Consider the following 12,009-nt stretch of genomic DNA (forward strand, 5'->3'; position numbering starts at 1 on the left):
ATCTCTATAAAAAAACGAAAATCGATAAAATGCTTCCGAAAAAAGACCAGTGCCAATTTACCAGGTTCCTAACCACAAGGAGGGCCAGTCAATTTCTGTAAGGGGTACGCTTGGTATATATCACATCAGGTCCTGAAAATAAACGTAGTCAAATAAGTATGGATTTTGCATAATATTTAATAAATGTAATATTTTACAAACAATTTTTGTTAAGTTCTTTGATAGATTGTTGCAAAATGTATCAGTTTTGCCAAATTGAAAGGGGACTTTGTTACATTTTTCTTTGCAAGATATTTTGGCCACATACATCGACAACTCATATACTAGTATTCCAATTACATATACTAGTAACTACCTACAGTATCATCACAAAAAGTGAACTTCTGTTGCCATGTAAGTATCAAAATTGTTTCCTAACTTGTTATTTATTTGTTGTCCATCCTATTTCCATTCAATCTCCAACAATCTAAAAAAAATTAGATCAAGCAGTCATGCAATATTCGGTCTTCTGTTGAAAAGGTAGTCAAGGGAACCAAGATTTTAACGGAAATCAAAAGAATGTAAATAAAGGACAAAGACCATACATTCAAAACAGAAACACACAACAAAGAACATAAAATAACCCAAATATCTTCTCGGTGGATAGAAAAATCCTTTTCCTACTGTCTTGGAGTGAGAATCACTCTATGTTAAATTGGGAAGAGATTGACAGTTCAGATAATCGAAGTAAGTTCATTCACTGAACAACAGTGGCTTTTGTCTGAATTTCCCTTGACTCTACAACCCTCCTCTTTTTGATTTGAATAGAAAAAAATGTTTGCGGGGTCAGAGAAAATTAAAGTAGATGGAAATATCTACATAAACAACTTGACGTGCATGTCGAGTACATTTTGCCGCCCGTGTGATATTACACAATATCACAGTTATATATGATAACCTGTGGGGTGTTAAAATTGATAATAATAAAATCGCGCTGCAAGCCATACGAGATGACCTTGCATCGAGTTATGAATTTAGTAACCTTACGAATTAAATGTTTTGTCTACGAATGGTCACCCGTTGATCATGTGTGTATTTTTAATTTTTGCTTTTTCATGTTTAGGATATATCTAAACTGGCCAGTCGAAGACAGACTTCGGGTGTGGAAGATATTCGTTAAAATATGACCCTTAAAATGGGTCCATTTTAACTTGTAGTTCTAGGTCCCCTTTTGTGGATCCCTTTTCGTAAGGATGTATCACTTCTGTATGTAACATAACAATTGTCATCTGTCACCTCTAAATTAAACTACCTGGTCTCATGTCGGCTAATGCATGATTACATACAACAAAATTGGAAATGAGGAACATTTCAAAAGACAAAATAAAAAACTTCGAACCTTCTAAAGTATATACATGTTCAACTTGGTTAATTCAAGTGACTACTTTGGACGGACACATTTCACCGATAACACTATAAAAATAAATATTAACCCTATTTGTCTCAGTGGACAATGAAATTTAGTCAAACCTGTAAGTATTTATAATTGTTGCATTAACATGCGAAAAATTTATTTCATACCTTCGTGCATATTTACATTCATTTATTTGAACCTGGTCCATAGCTAATGTAAATTTACACATGGTGCAAATTTACATACATATGTATTTGAATTTACATGCAGTATTTGCACACTTATATTTTTACATATTTTTATAAATAAAGAATAATCTCGCAGCCTTTCTAGTTACACAAAAGAAAAAAACTCGGAGGCACTAGCCGGATGGATCTGTCCGGAATTTGACCGATCCGATTCTAAAATTATAGTTGAACTAGTTGATTTTATTTAATCATTACTTTTTTTCCTTAGCTTCTGATTTCGTCCCAAAATTCTTGACTGTTCTTTATTTCTAGTGCTATCCAACCAAAATTTTTAGCGCAACCTGGTAGATAGAACTACTTTGATTCGCGTAAGACTACAATGCCGGCGAATTTTTCAGGAAGAAATTCTCTTTTCTGCATCCGAGGTTATTTTTTTAGTGTAACGAAAATGGCCGAGTAGTTCCGATTGAACGATAACGCTTTCAAGAATTTTTGCGCAAAGCGAGGAACCAGAAAAAAAATAATGGTAAAAATCAGTGAGAGTGTATTGCTAGTAGCTAATACCTGGAACGTAGTCCCGGGAACCAAGATAGATGAAGCCTAACTGGACAACAGAAGAGCTGAATGTTCTCACTGAGAGTGTGTCGGCTAATATAACCTTGATTAAAGGGAAGTTTAGCTGTACGACAATTAAATAAATGGTGCAAAAAACAAATGCTGGGCTGCTATTACTCAAAGGTACAGTCATGTATATTCATATGAATATTTGATTGTTTTATTTTTTTTCAAAACTATCATATGGCTATTTGAGTTAGAAACACTACATGTATATATGCACACACTCCACTAAGGATATGGCTTGGATGATATACACAGGAATGTTAAAATATCAAAATTGATATCCACAAATTGATACTAATCAGTAAATATGTAGTTAGGATCATTCTTATAATTCCTTGACGAATCTGTTAATATCGAATCTCATCACACAGGCCTGTTAACTTGTCTTGTGTTTCTTTAACTAATGTACAGAGTCAATTCTGTGAACCCTTCAGCCATCAAAAGTCAAGTTGTTGACATAAAAAAGAAATGGAAAGACATCCAAAGCCTGGCAAAAAAGAAAGAGGCAACACGTCTGCAAGAAGCAAGTAGAACGGGTGGGGGACCACCCCCTCAAGATGACTTGAAGTCATGGGAAAAATGTAAGATAAGAAAATTTATGATCAGTATAAGTTAACAGTATTTTTAACGTATAAATTCATTCATTATCATTGAATATACACTGTATTCCCCGTAGGGAAAAGTTAAATGTATTTACAGTTCTTTACAACAGAACTGTTAAAAACTAATATCAAAGATAAAAAAGATTAGATATAAATTGTGATGTGGATACGCATGTATATTCATCAAGTGGCATGTTTAGAGGTTCACTTGGGATTTGGTGGATGATCTTATTATGGCAATGAAACCTTCTCCTATTTTTATATGTGTAGTCATCATTATCATGATTGTCAATTCAGCAGAACAAGTATTGTCAAAATAATTTCAACCCTTGAAATAGTGAATACATGTATAATTAAACTTTTCTCAAGATTATTGGAACATTCATAAAGACCATGGTTGAAGGGACTCAATGTGGCTTTGACACCTCACAAGTAGTAGTTGAAGAGCAAACAGGTGCTAATGGTTTGATAGTTTTTGATTTATCATAAATATTATACTAAAGTGCTTCATTAATGTACATTAATCTCAATTTCAATACAATGCTAACTAATATGTTGATGAATTCATTTTTTTTTTCAATTTGAAATTCTATTGGTAAATTTGTTACTTTTATTATCATAGCATGAAATATGACCTTGCCCTATGTTAAAAGCTATTTCTGATATGTTGTCCATTTCTATGCACAGTTTGTAGGTTTAGCAAGTGCAATAGCATTTTTAACCAGAATTATAAGTTGAATCTCTTTTCTGAAAATTTCTTAATTTTCTTAATTAAGGTCAGGAAGACACTGATGAAGTAACTCCAATACATGTAGCAAGAATGTCTAAAGTTGCTCCTCTATAGAACTCTGAAGAAGGTATTCTTGTGATATAACCTTGTAATGTTATCTTTCATGTCAAAGATACTATTGTAATATTATTTAGACGAAATTTCTCATATCTCCCATAGAATTTAAACATCATACTTTAAATTTTATCTTTAAGTCTTTGTAAGAATCATGCAAATTCTGTGATATAACAATACACCACAAAAAAAAGCTGCATATTTTTATTTACGTTATAACGTTGCTTTATACATGTAGGTCTATATGATGTAATATATTATTATTCATTCCAATCTGTCTGGTCATAGGGGATAATTCAAATTGAAAATCAAATAGTTTCTTGTGTATAGTAGATGCATTTACAGAGTTATCTCCTTTAATTTTTAATTCTATAGTGCATTATATATAATTTTTTACTCCTACGAGCAAGGGCTCTATGAAAAGCCACGTGTTATTTTCTGACATGGATTAATCATGTTAATATACATTTATTCATACATGTATCTACTAAAAGCTTATTTACACAACAGTGAGATAGAGCAGAATATTGTTTAATTAAAACACTATGCTTCCCAATGTCCAATGACACAAAGTCTTATATGTTACATGGACAATTTAGAAAATAGTTTATATATTAAATGTGAATTCAATTTTTGCTACAAATTTTCAGTTGTTAGTGCAAATGTAGATACCATTTCAAGCAGTGTCCCTACCACTTCTGTAGCAAAAGGGGGGAACTAGGGTAATTGTCATTTAATTCCTTTTCAAGACAGTATTTTATGAAGTACATCATCTGACTCATCAGTGACCAACAAATCAATATCCAATAGTACAACTACATTGTACTAATAACTTGTCGAAATTATATTTTAAATTTCTTCGGTACATGTACTATTACTGTCAACATGCTTACATATAATGTACATGCTTTTGTATATAGGCTAAAAACCACTAATTCCACTTTCCATAGGCTTCTATGCTAATTTCACAATATTCAATGGCTTCTCTGGACTTTACCTTAACTTTAACCTGCAGAGGACTATATATCAGCATGATTCTACATATGTCAGTTCACAATCCTCAGAATGGCATGTGGGGTTAGCAGACTTGCAGTGCAGTACTGGTCACCGGAAGTGAAGGGTCTATAAATAGCATGGGAAATCCCAGTGTTTTCACAAGACAGGGGTATATTTAAAAATCATTATGGAGATTAGGCTTCACATCACAAGAAGCAAAATGCACCTATAAAATGTACAGAAATGTTTTTCCTTTCAGAAACTGTTTAAATTTTTTAAATAAGATGAGAACTTTTTTCACAGCACTATGAGGAACAGGGGTAATTTCTGCGTAGGACTATTTTTGCGTACGTTCCAAGTGCTCATTGGTTGAATTGGTGGTCTGTAACCTATATATATATTTGTACATACTGCTTATATACATGAGTGTTTTTGTATGTGTCTTTGGATCATATGATTTTAATGAAATGTGATGTGCATGACGGTCATGTTTAGTAAACTTATGTTATACATGTCTATAAATTAAGGTATTGACTATTGCTCAGTCATAATGTCTTGAATTACATTGACGAATATAATCTGAACAGATCTATAAATACATGTAACATATTAATCTCATCAAATGTGGATGAATGATGATTATATTCATTTATCCTGCAATGAGGTTATTTGTTAAACGAATAAAGGTATACGGTTATTTTTCTTTTTTGCTGTATCCGTACATTAGCAAATTATGACTTTCTGACTCCTCCCACACACGTGATCGGCGGAACTACTTTTTCGTGGCCGTCACAATAAATATGATGTAAACAAATTGCATTGCGTATCCGGTTAATCTTTTTTTCGCTGTTTTGTTTCGTTTTCACTCTTTTAGCTGAATGAAATAAAAGATTTTATGTAAACCAAATAATGATTTTGTTTGTATTTTTTTTCACCGTCATATATATGGCAAATCCCAAATCTCGTTCAGATTTGATCTAATATCAGTTTGCAGACGACTTCCCCTGTCATTTCAGTCAAGTCGGACTCGGAGCCAAAGTGTCCGTCACAATTCAACATAAACTGGTCCCCACTTAAAGAAAATGAAGCATTACAATTCTCGGCGGAGCCTCGCATTTCCTACCCGTTCCGTCGCCGCATCACATATCTTTCAACAATGTACCTATATTGTATATATCTTTTAGCAGATTACAAACCTGAAAATGTGTTCGAGGCTGAAGAGCTTTATTTCCGAATGAAAGAGGATAAGATTAAAAAAAAATAAGCTGTATAGGGAAAAAAAGTTGAGAATCATGGAGCAGATGCTGGAAATGCAAAGTAGATAAACTATAGCTCTAGAATATATAACATTTTCCTTCAATGCAGGACATAGTTTAGATCTTCCATGTGTGTCACCATAATTAAATTTTCAGAAAGTTTTTTTTTTCTTAAAATGACCAAATAACTTTGTGGTCATCAAATATTACGGTATTGTCATTGTGTTGTTCAACGACCTTCAGTTTTCGTACAAAAGATAGAAAATTAGTTTCTTTTTGTGTAATCGATTACAAATTGATTTTTTTTTTGCTTAGGTAATCGATTAACAGAGTGAAACAACTTAAAATCACAGTACTTTAGTACTGGTTCAAACAAATGTACAATATACAAATACATAGGTTACTGCAAGCAAGACATTAAAAGGTTTCTTCACATCAGTTCGTAACAAATGTTTTTTTTTAAACATTTCATGTTTGATTAATGCAATTATTGAATTTGACCTAATTAGTCCATATTATATTGTTTGGTAGAAAGCATTGTTCTACTGAAATTTACATCCTAAAGGTCTAGAACAACATAAATTAAAACCCTTGTTTATAATCTTGTTACAATTAAATTATTGAGATCAGTGGTCGGCTGTCTATAAATGAAATAGCATTTATAGAAACACAGGTTATTTGGTAATAAAGACTTGAAGGACAGGAACATTCAAACTTTGATTTGTTTGCATTCACGAGGTTTAATGGCATATTAAGTACAATGAAAGTTAAATATCTTGAAGTAAATAAAAACTTTTATCCGAAACGTGCCTTCAGTACACCAAAGACTTTTTCCACAGTGTTCCTGGTTTTACAATGTGCCTTATTATATCGTACTCCTTGTGGTAAGTTAGGGTTTAGCAAAGGTGTCATGAGCCATTTCTTCAAACCATAGCCAGAATCTCCCAGAAGCCTACCATGCTGGTTCTCCAAAACGGCTGGAATGTTGGAGTTTGCAAGGATGAAAGCATCATGGGTTGCTCCGGGCCACTTTACAGCTGTGTTTGTGAACCTGTAAGAATGATAAATTGAGATTAAAATTCATTCCTTACCTTCAATTACTTGAAAACCATAAGAGATTTCTGAAATCTGATTTTAACAGACTGCGTGTATGATAGCATTAATTTAACAACATGGAATGCCATATGTTGTGGAAAGTTACCCTAACAATACTATAATATTTGTACATGTTAGACTTCTTAGAAATGAAATGTTTGGGTAATACAGGTATTTTTTCGTCTTGTTCGCAGTTGACTGAACAAAGGGTTCACGGAGATTTGATACCACCTGTCTTTGACGGGCTTATAAAAATATAGTATTCCTTTGTTTCGTATGTCATAGATAGAAATGGTGTACAAAGATTCCTAAGCCTGAGTTTCTTAGAAATTATAACCACTAGGACGATGTTTATCTTCATTTTAATTGATGGTTGATGTCGAAGTGATATTAATAGCAAACTTCATCACAGATTGCTTGAACATTTATGGCATGGAACTGCTTCCGGCATACAAAGTTAGGTTCATCAACCCCAGACATTCCCTGAATAAGTAAAAGGGTCCTACCAACTACCCCTAATACATTAGGGAAGCTGCTTATGTTGTAGAACTTCTGTTTCACAAGTATTTATTCATCGTCACCTATAGGAAAGGTTATATTCAACACCTTAGTGCAAATAGCTCCACAAACTGCATGTACCACTCTGGATGCAGAGCTAATTGAGATCCCATGGAGATCAGCAACTTCTGACTAGTAATCCCCTTTTGTTAGGATTCTCAGTGTTGTCCTAACATATATGAAAAAGATGTTATATAAATTTTCCATTAACATTAATATAATTATAATAATTGCATATATATACAATCAGGATGGTGTGAGGTATAATTCATGAAAAAAAAACTTGGAAAATCCCTGTGTGTAGCTTTTGGATATACGTACATGTAAGAAGTAATTAGAAATACTACGTATACAAAATGCTTAACTTGAACGAATCCTACAAAAACGTATGATTGGCTGTTAACTTCGATAAAAAAAAAACAATTTGCCTGACAAATCAAGTATTGTGCATCCGCCGAAATGGAAGTTTGCAAAATCTGCAGAAAGTGAGCTAACATTTGATTTTAAGGGGGTGAAATTTTCCTTCCTAACATTTTTATGATAAAAATGTCCTGTCTTATTTATTCGGCGCAAAAAATATAAACAGGAAATATCACGACAATAACAGATACTGCATTTTCATTTTTCTTGAGGCCAATATCCTACTTTTTTATTTATAGAAATTTTCAATCCAGACTTTCATTTCCAATTTTAACTAAGCCCTATTACTTACTGGTATTCCTTAAATAGTCGGCGACTAGTATTACTAGCAAAGGGTTACAATGTTTAGAAGGACTATAATCTAACTTTGGTAATGACACCGTGTAACACAAATTTTATATCTTAAATACTACTTCTGTAATTGTAATAGGTTAATTTTCATGGTTTGTGTTCAGAACAGCGGAGGTTTTAAATGCTCTTTTACTGCCATTCCGGGTCTCACATGGACTCACATTACTTATTTTTACAAAACAATTGCAGCGGACGTGAAAGAAAGCCAGTGGTGTTAAAGACGGAAGAAATGTGTATATTGCGTGTTCATACAACATGTATGGCAAGCCAAAGTGGTCAAAAATCAATATTTTGTTATATTAGAAAATGAATTTTTAATATTACAAAATCATTTTTTTTAATATTAGAAAATTTTTTTTTCAATATTAGAAATTCATTTTGTAATATAAAAAGTTCATTTTATAATATTATAAATTTCTAATTTAGTAATAGTGTAAAATATCACACATTTTGTAATTATATGACAAATAGAATTTGTAATATTAGAAAATCAGTCACATTTCTTAATATTAAAAAAAGATTTTCTAATATTAAAAAATCGCAACTGAATACGACAAATCCATTTTCTAATGTAAGGAAATCAATTTCTTATATTAAAAAATCGTTTTTTAATGTTAGAAATTCAATTGAATTTCTGATATCAAAAATTGTTTTGTGATATTAGAAATCTAATTTGTAATATTGAAATATCATTTTTTAATATTAGAAAACACTTATTTTCTAATATTACAAATTCATTTTTTAATATTATAAATTCATTTTCTAACATTACAAATTCATTTTCTAATATTACAAATTCCTGATTTAGTGATATTATAAAATATCACACATTTTGTAATATTACAAATCCAATTTGTAATATTAGAAAATGAATTTGTAATATTAAAAAAAAGTGCTCATTTTTGTCTACCTTGGCTTGCCATACAAATATCTAATCATAGCTAATAAACAGAATAAACACAACAGTGTAAACTGTATTTGATTGAGAAGGACACCAAGCGATGTTCGTACATGTACTTGATGAGGATACTAATTCCAGAATTCGATTCTGTCATAAAATCCGTCAACTGTAGAATTTCTATACTCCTAAATTATTTTGGCCATTGCTTAACACCTCTAATATTTGGGACCCTAGAAAAAAAGATATAAAAAAATACAGCTTTGCTGTAGTATTTATATGGCATAGATCGAAAAAATAATGACCAAAATTAATCTTGCTCTATTCATATTTCAGATTTTGACAGTTACAATAACAAAGAATGGGATAGTGTTTGTTTTTGTTTTGCTTGTTTTGTTTTGGTTGTTTTTCTCTTTTTTATGTTTTCTTTTGTTATTTTATATGTACCCCAATATTGTCAGTTTGAGTGAAATTTATGAAAACAACATATTTGGTTGTGTGTGTGTGTGTGTGTGTGTGTGTGTGTGTGTGTGTGTGTGTGTGTGTACATGCAAGCCTCAAATAATGTTAACAAAGATGTGTGTGCCCCACCTGCTCCCCCCTTTTAGGTGATTCTCAGGATCCGCCACTGTGTCTTGATATTTGATAGCATATAATTGATAACAGATGACTGTAATATATTATAATGTAAGTATCATAAATAAATACTATATAGACATTCTGAAAACTTCGACATTTCAGAAGTTAAGTGACAAAGATTTGTCACAACGTCAAAACTCTGTCGATTGTGATGATACAAAAGGTAATGAATATTATGTTTCAGAATGATCATATCTTGTGAAAGTACACATGCATTTTGTATTTAAAATTCCAATTGATGATAATTTTAGGAACTTCAAACACAGTTTATGCATCACATCATATTGGCAAAGCGATTATATCAAAATGCTGGAATAACGTTCAAATACAGAACTACATTTGTTTATGATAAAGAAGTGTATGTATTTTCAGGGACGGTTCCAGACACTTTTAAAAGGAGGGTTGCCAGCCGCGGTTCCTCGGAAAAAGGGGGTGTTGGGACATTATTTGCCGTTTTTTTTTTGTCAATTTTATACATAGGAATGACAAATTTTCCAATAAAAAGAGAGAGTTCCAACACCGTGCACCCCCGTTATGTATTGAGTTAGTTATGGGTCAGTAAATAGTAAATGGTAATTAGCTAGATCAGGAATACGATTAATATTGTATGCACAGACTTTCTCACGACCGAATACATTATATTCAGTGGGCCTTTTATCAAACCAGTCTTGTGTGAACTATCTAACTTTATACTGAATTCTGGTTACTTCCCAGAACTGTGGGCAAAAAGTATAGTGGTTCCAGTTTACAAGAAAGGCCAACCAAACAATCCCGGAAACTACCGCGGGATACCATTAGTTCTAACATCGGAAAACATTTTACAGCTATGATCAACTTAAGGCTAACGAAATGGAGTGAAAAACATTCTATTCTTACTGATATCCAGTTTGGTTTTTGGCCAGGGTACAGTACAACAGATGCCATCTTCGCTCTCTATTCTATGATGTCAAAATCTTTCGGTAATTCGAAAAGGTTGAATTGTTGCTCTATAGACTATAAAAAGCGTTTGATGGCGAATCTCATGTGAAATTATGGTTACGACTTGTTAAATGTGGTGTTACAGGGAAGTTGCTCAATATAATTAAGTCTATGTATTCAAAAATTAAGTGTTGTATTAAACTTGATGGCGTCATCTCCAATTTTTTCAATAGTAGTATTGGCCTCATGCAAGAAGAATCTTTATCACCTTTATCATATTCATTGTGTTAATGATATGGAAGTCGAACTGACAAGACAAGGATGTCAGCCATATGTACTAAAATTTTTGAATCTGTTTCTTATTATGTATGCCGACGACACTGCCTTGTTCAGTGAGAAGCATTAACGAGTTACAAAATATGATTGATTGTGTTAGTATATATTCTAGTGAATATGGTTTGATTTATGTATGATCCATATTGTTTACAATATTATTTAGATCGTCCTGTAAACTATGTTTATAAACCATTTGTTTGTAAATATCGTATTTCCTTGCACAAGTTGAACGTGGAGACGGGAAGATTTAAAAAAAAATGGCGGCACACTCAGGTGGACGTAAATAAAGTGTGATAATGAATGCAAATGATAGCCAACTGAGTGATATTTCGTTTGGATCTGTTGATCAGGAATTGTTGCATAGTTCTATAGACAATGAAAGTGCTCGAGACGAGACAGGAAAAACCACCAGCGGGAAGAACTTATCAGATAAAGGTAGAACAATGTCCGACACCCCACCCCAACGACAACAAACAATAAACCTAGGTGACCACAACCCTAATACGCAACTCTCGCAGATCCCTAATCAGTCCTTTATCCAAAAACTTGACACTGAATTGCAAACCAAGCCCATAGAATTTTATATAGAAACTTTACTAGACCTTACAGATGCCGATGATAGTTTGTTGATATGGTACAGGACCTTGTTGACAAATCGCGCGAGGGGCTTAGGAAATTGTCCAAGAGGGAAATTTGCAAACAGAAAAACTACCAAAGCGAGTACTCGTAGCTACAAATATGCTAGAGATTGCTTTATCATTAACCAGTTCATATTAGGCGACCCGTCCGAAATACACCAAGTATTCAGTAAAACGTGCACACAGTCCACAAGCGGGGCCCCCGAAGGGGTTACTGATTTTGTTATGAATGGCGACGTATATGCTTTACTTCATA

This window comes from Perna viridis, chromosome 1, assembly GCF_037379345.1.
Source record: "Perna viridis isolate PV_CMFRI_1.1 ecotype Kerala chromosome 1, ASM3737934v1, whole genome shotgun sequence".
NCBI lineage: Eukaryota > Metazoa > Mollusca > Bivalvia > Mytilida > Mytilidae > Perna > Perna viridis.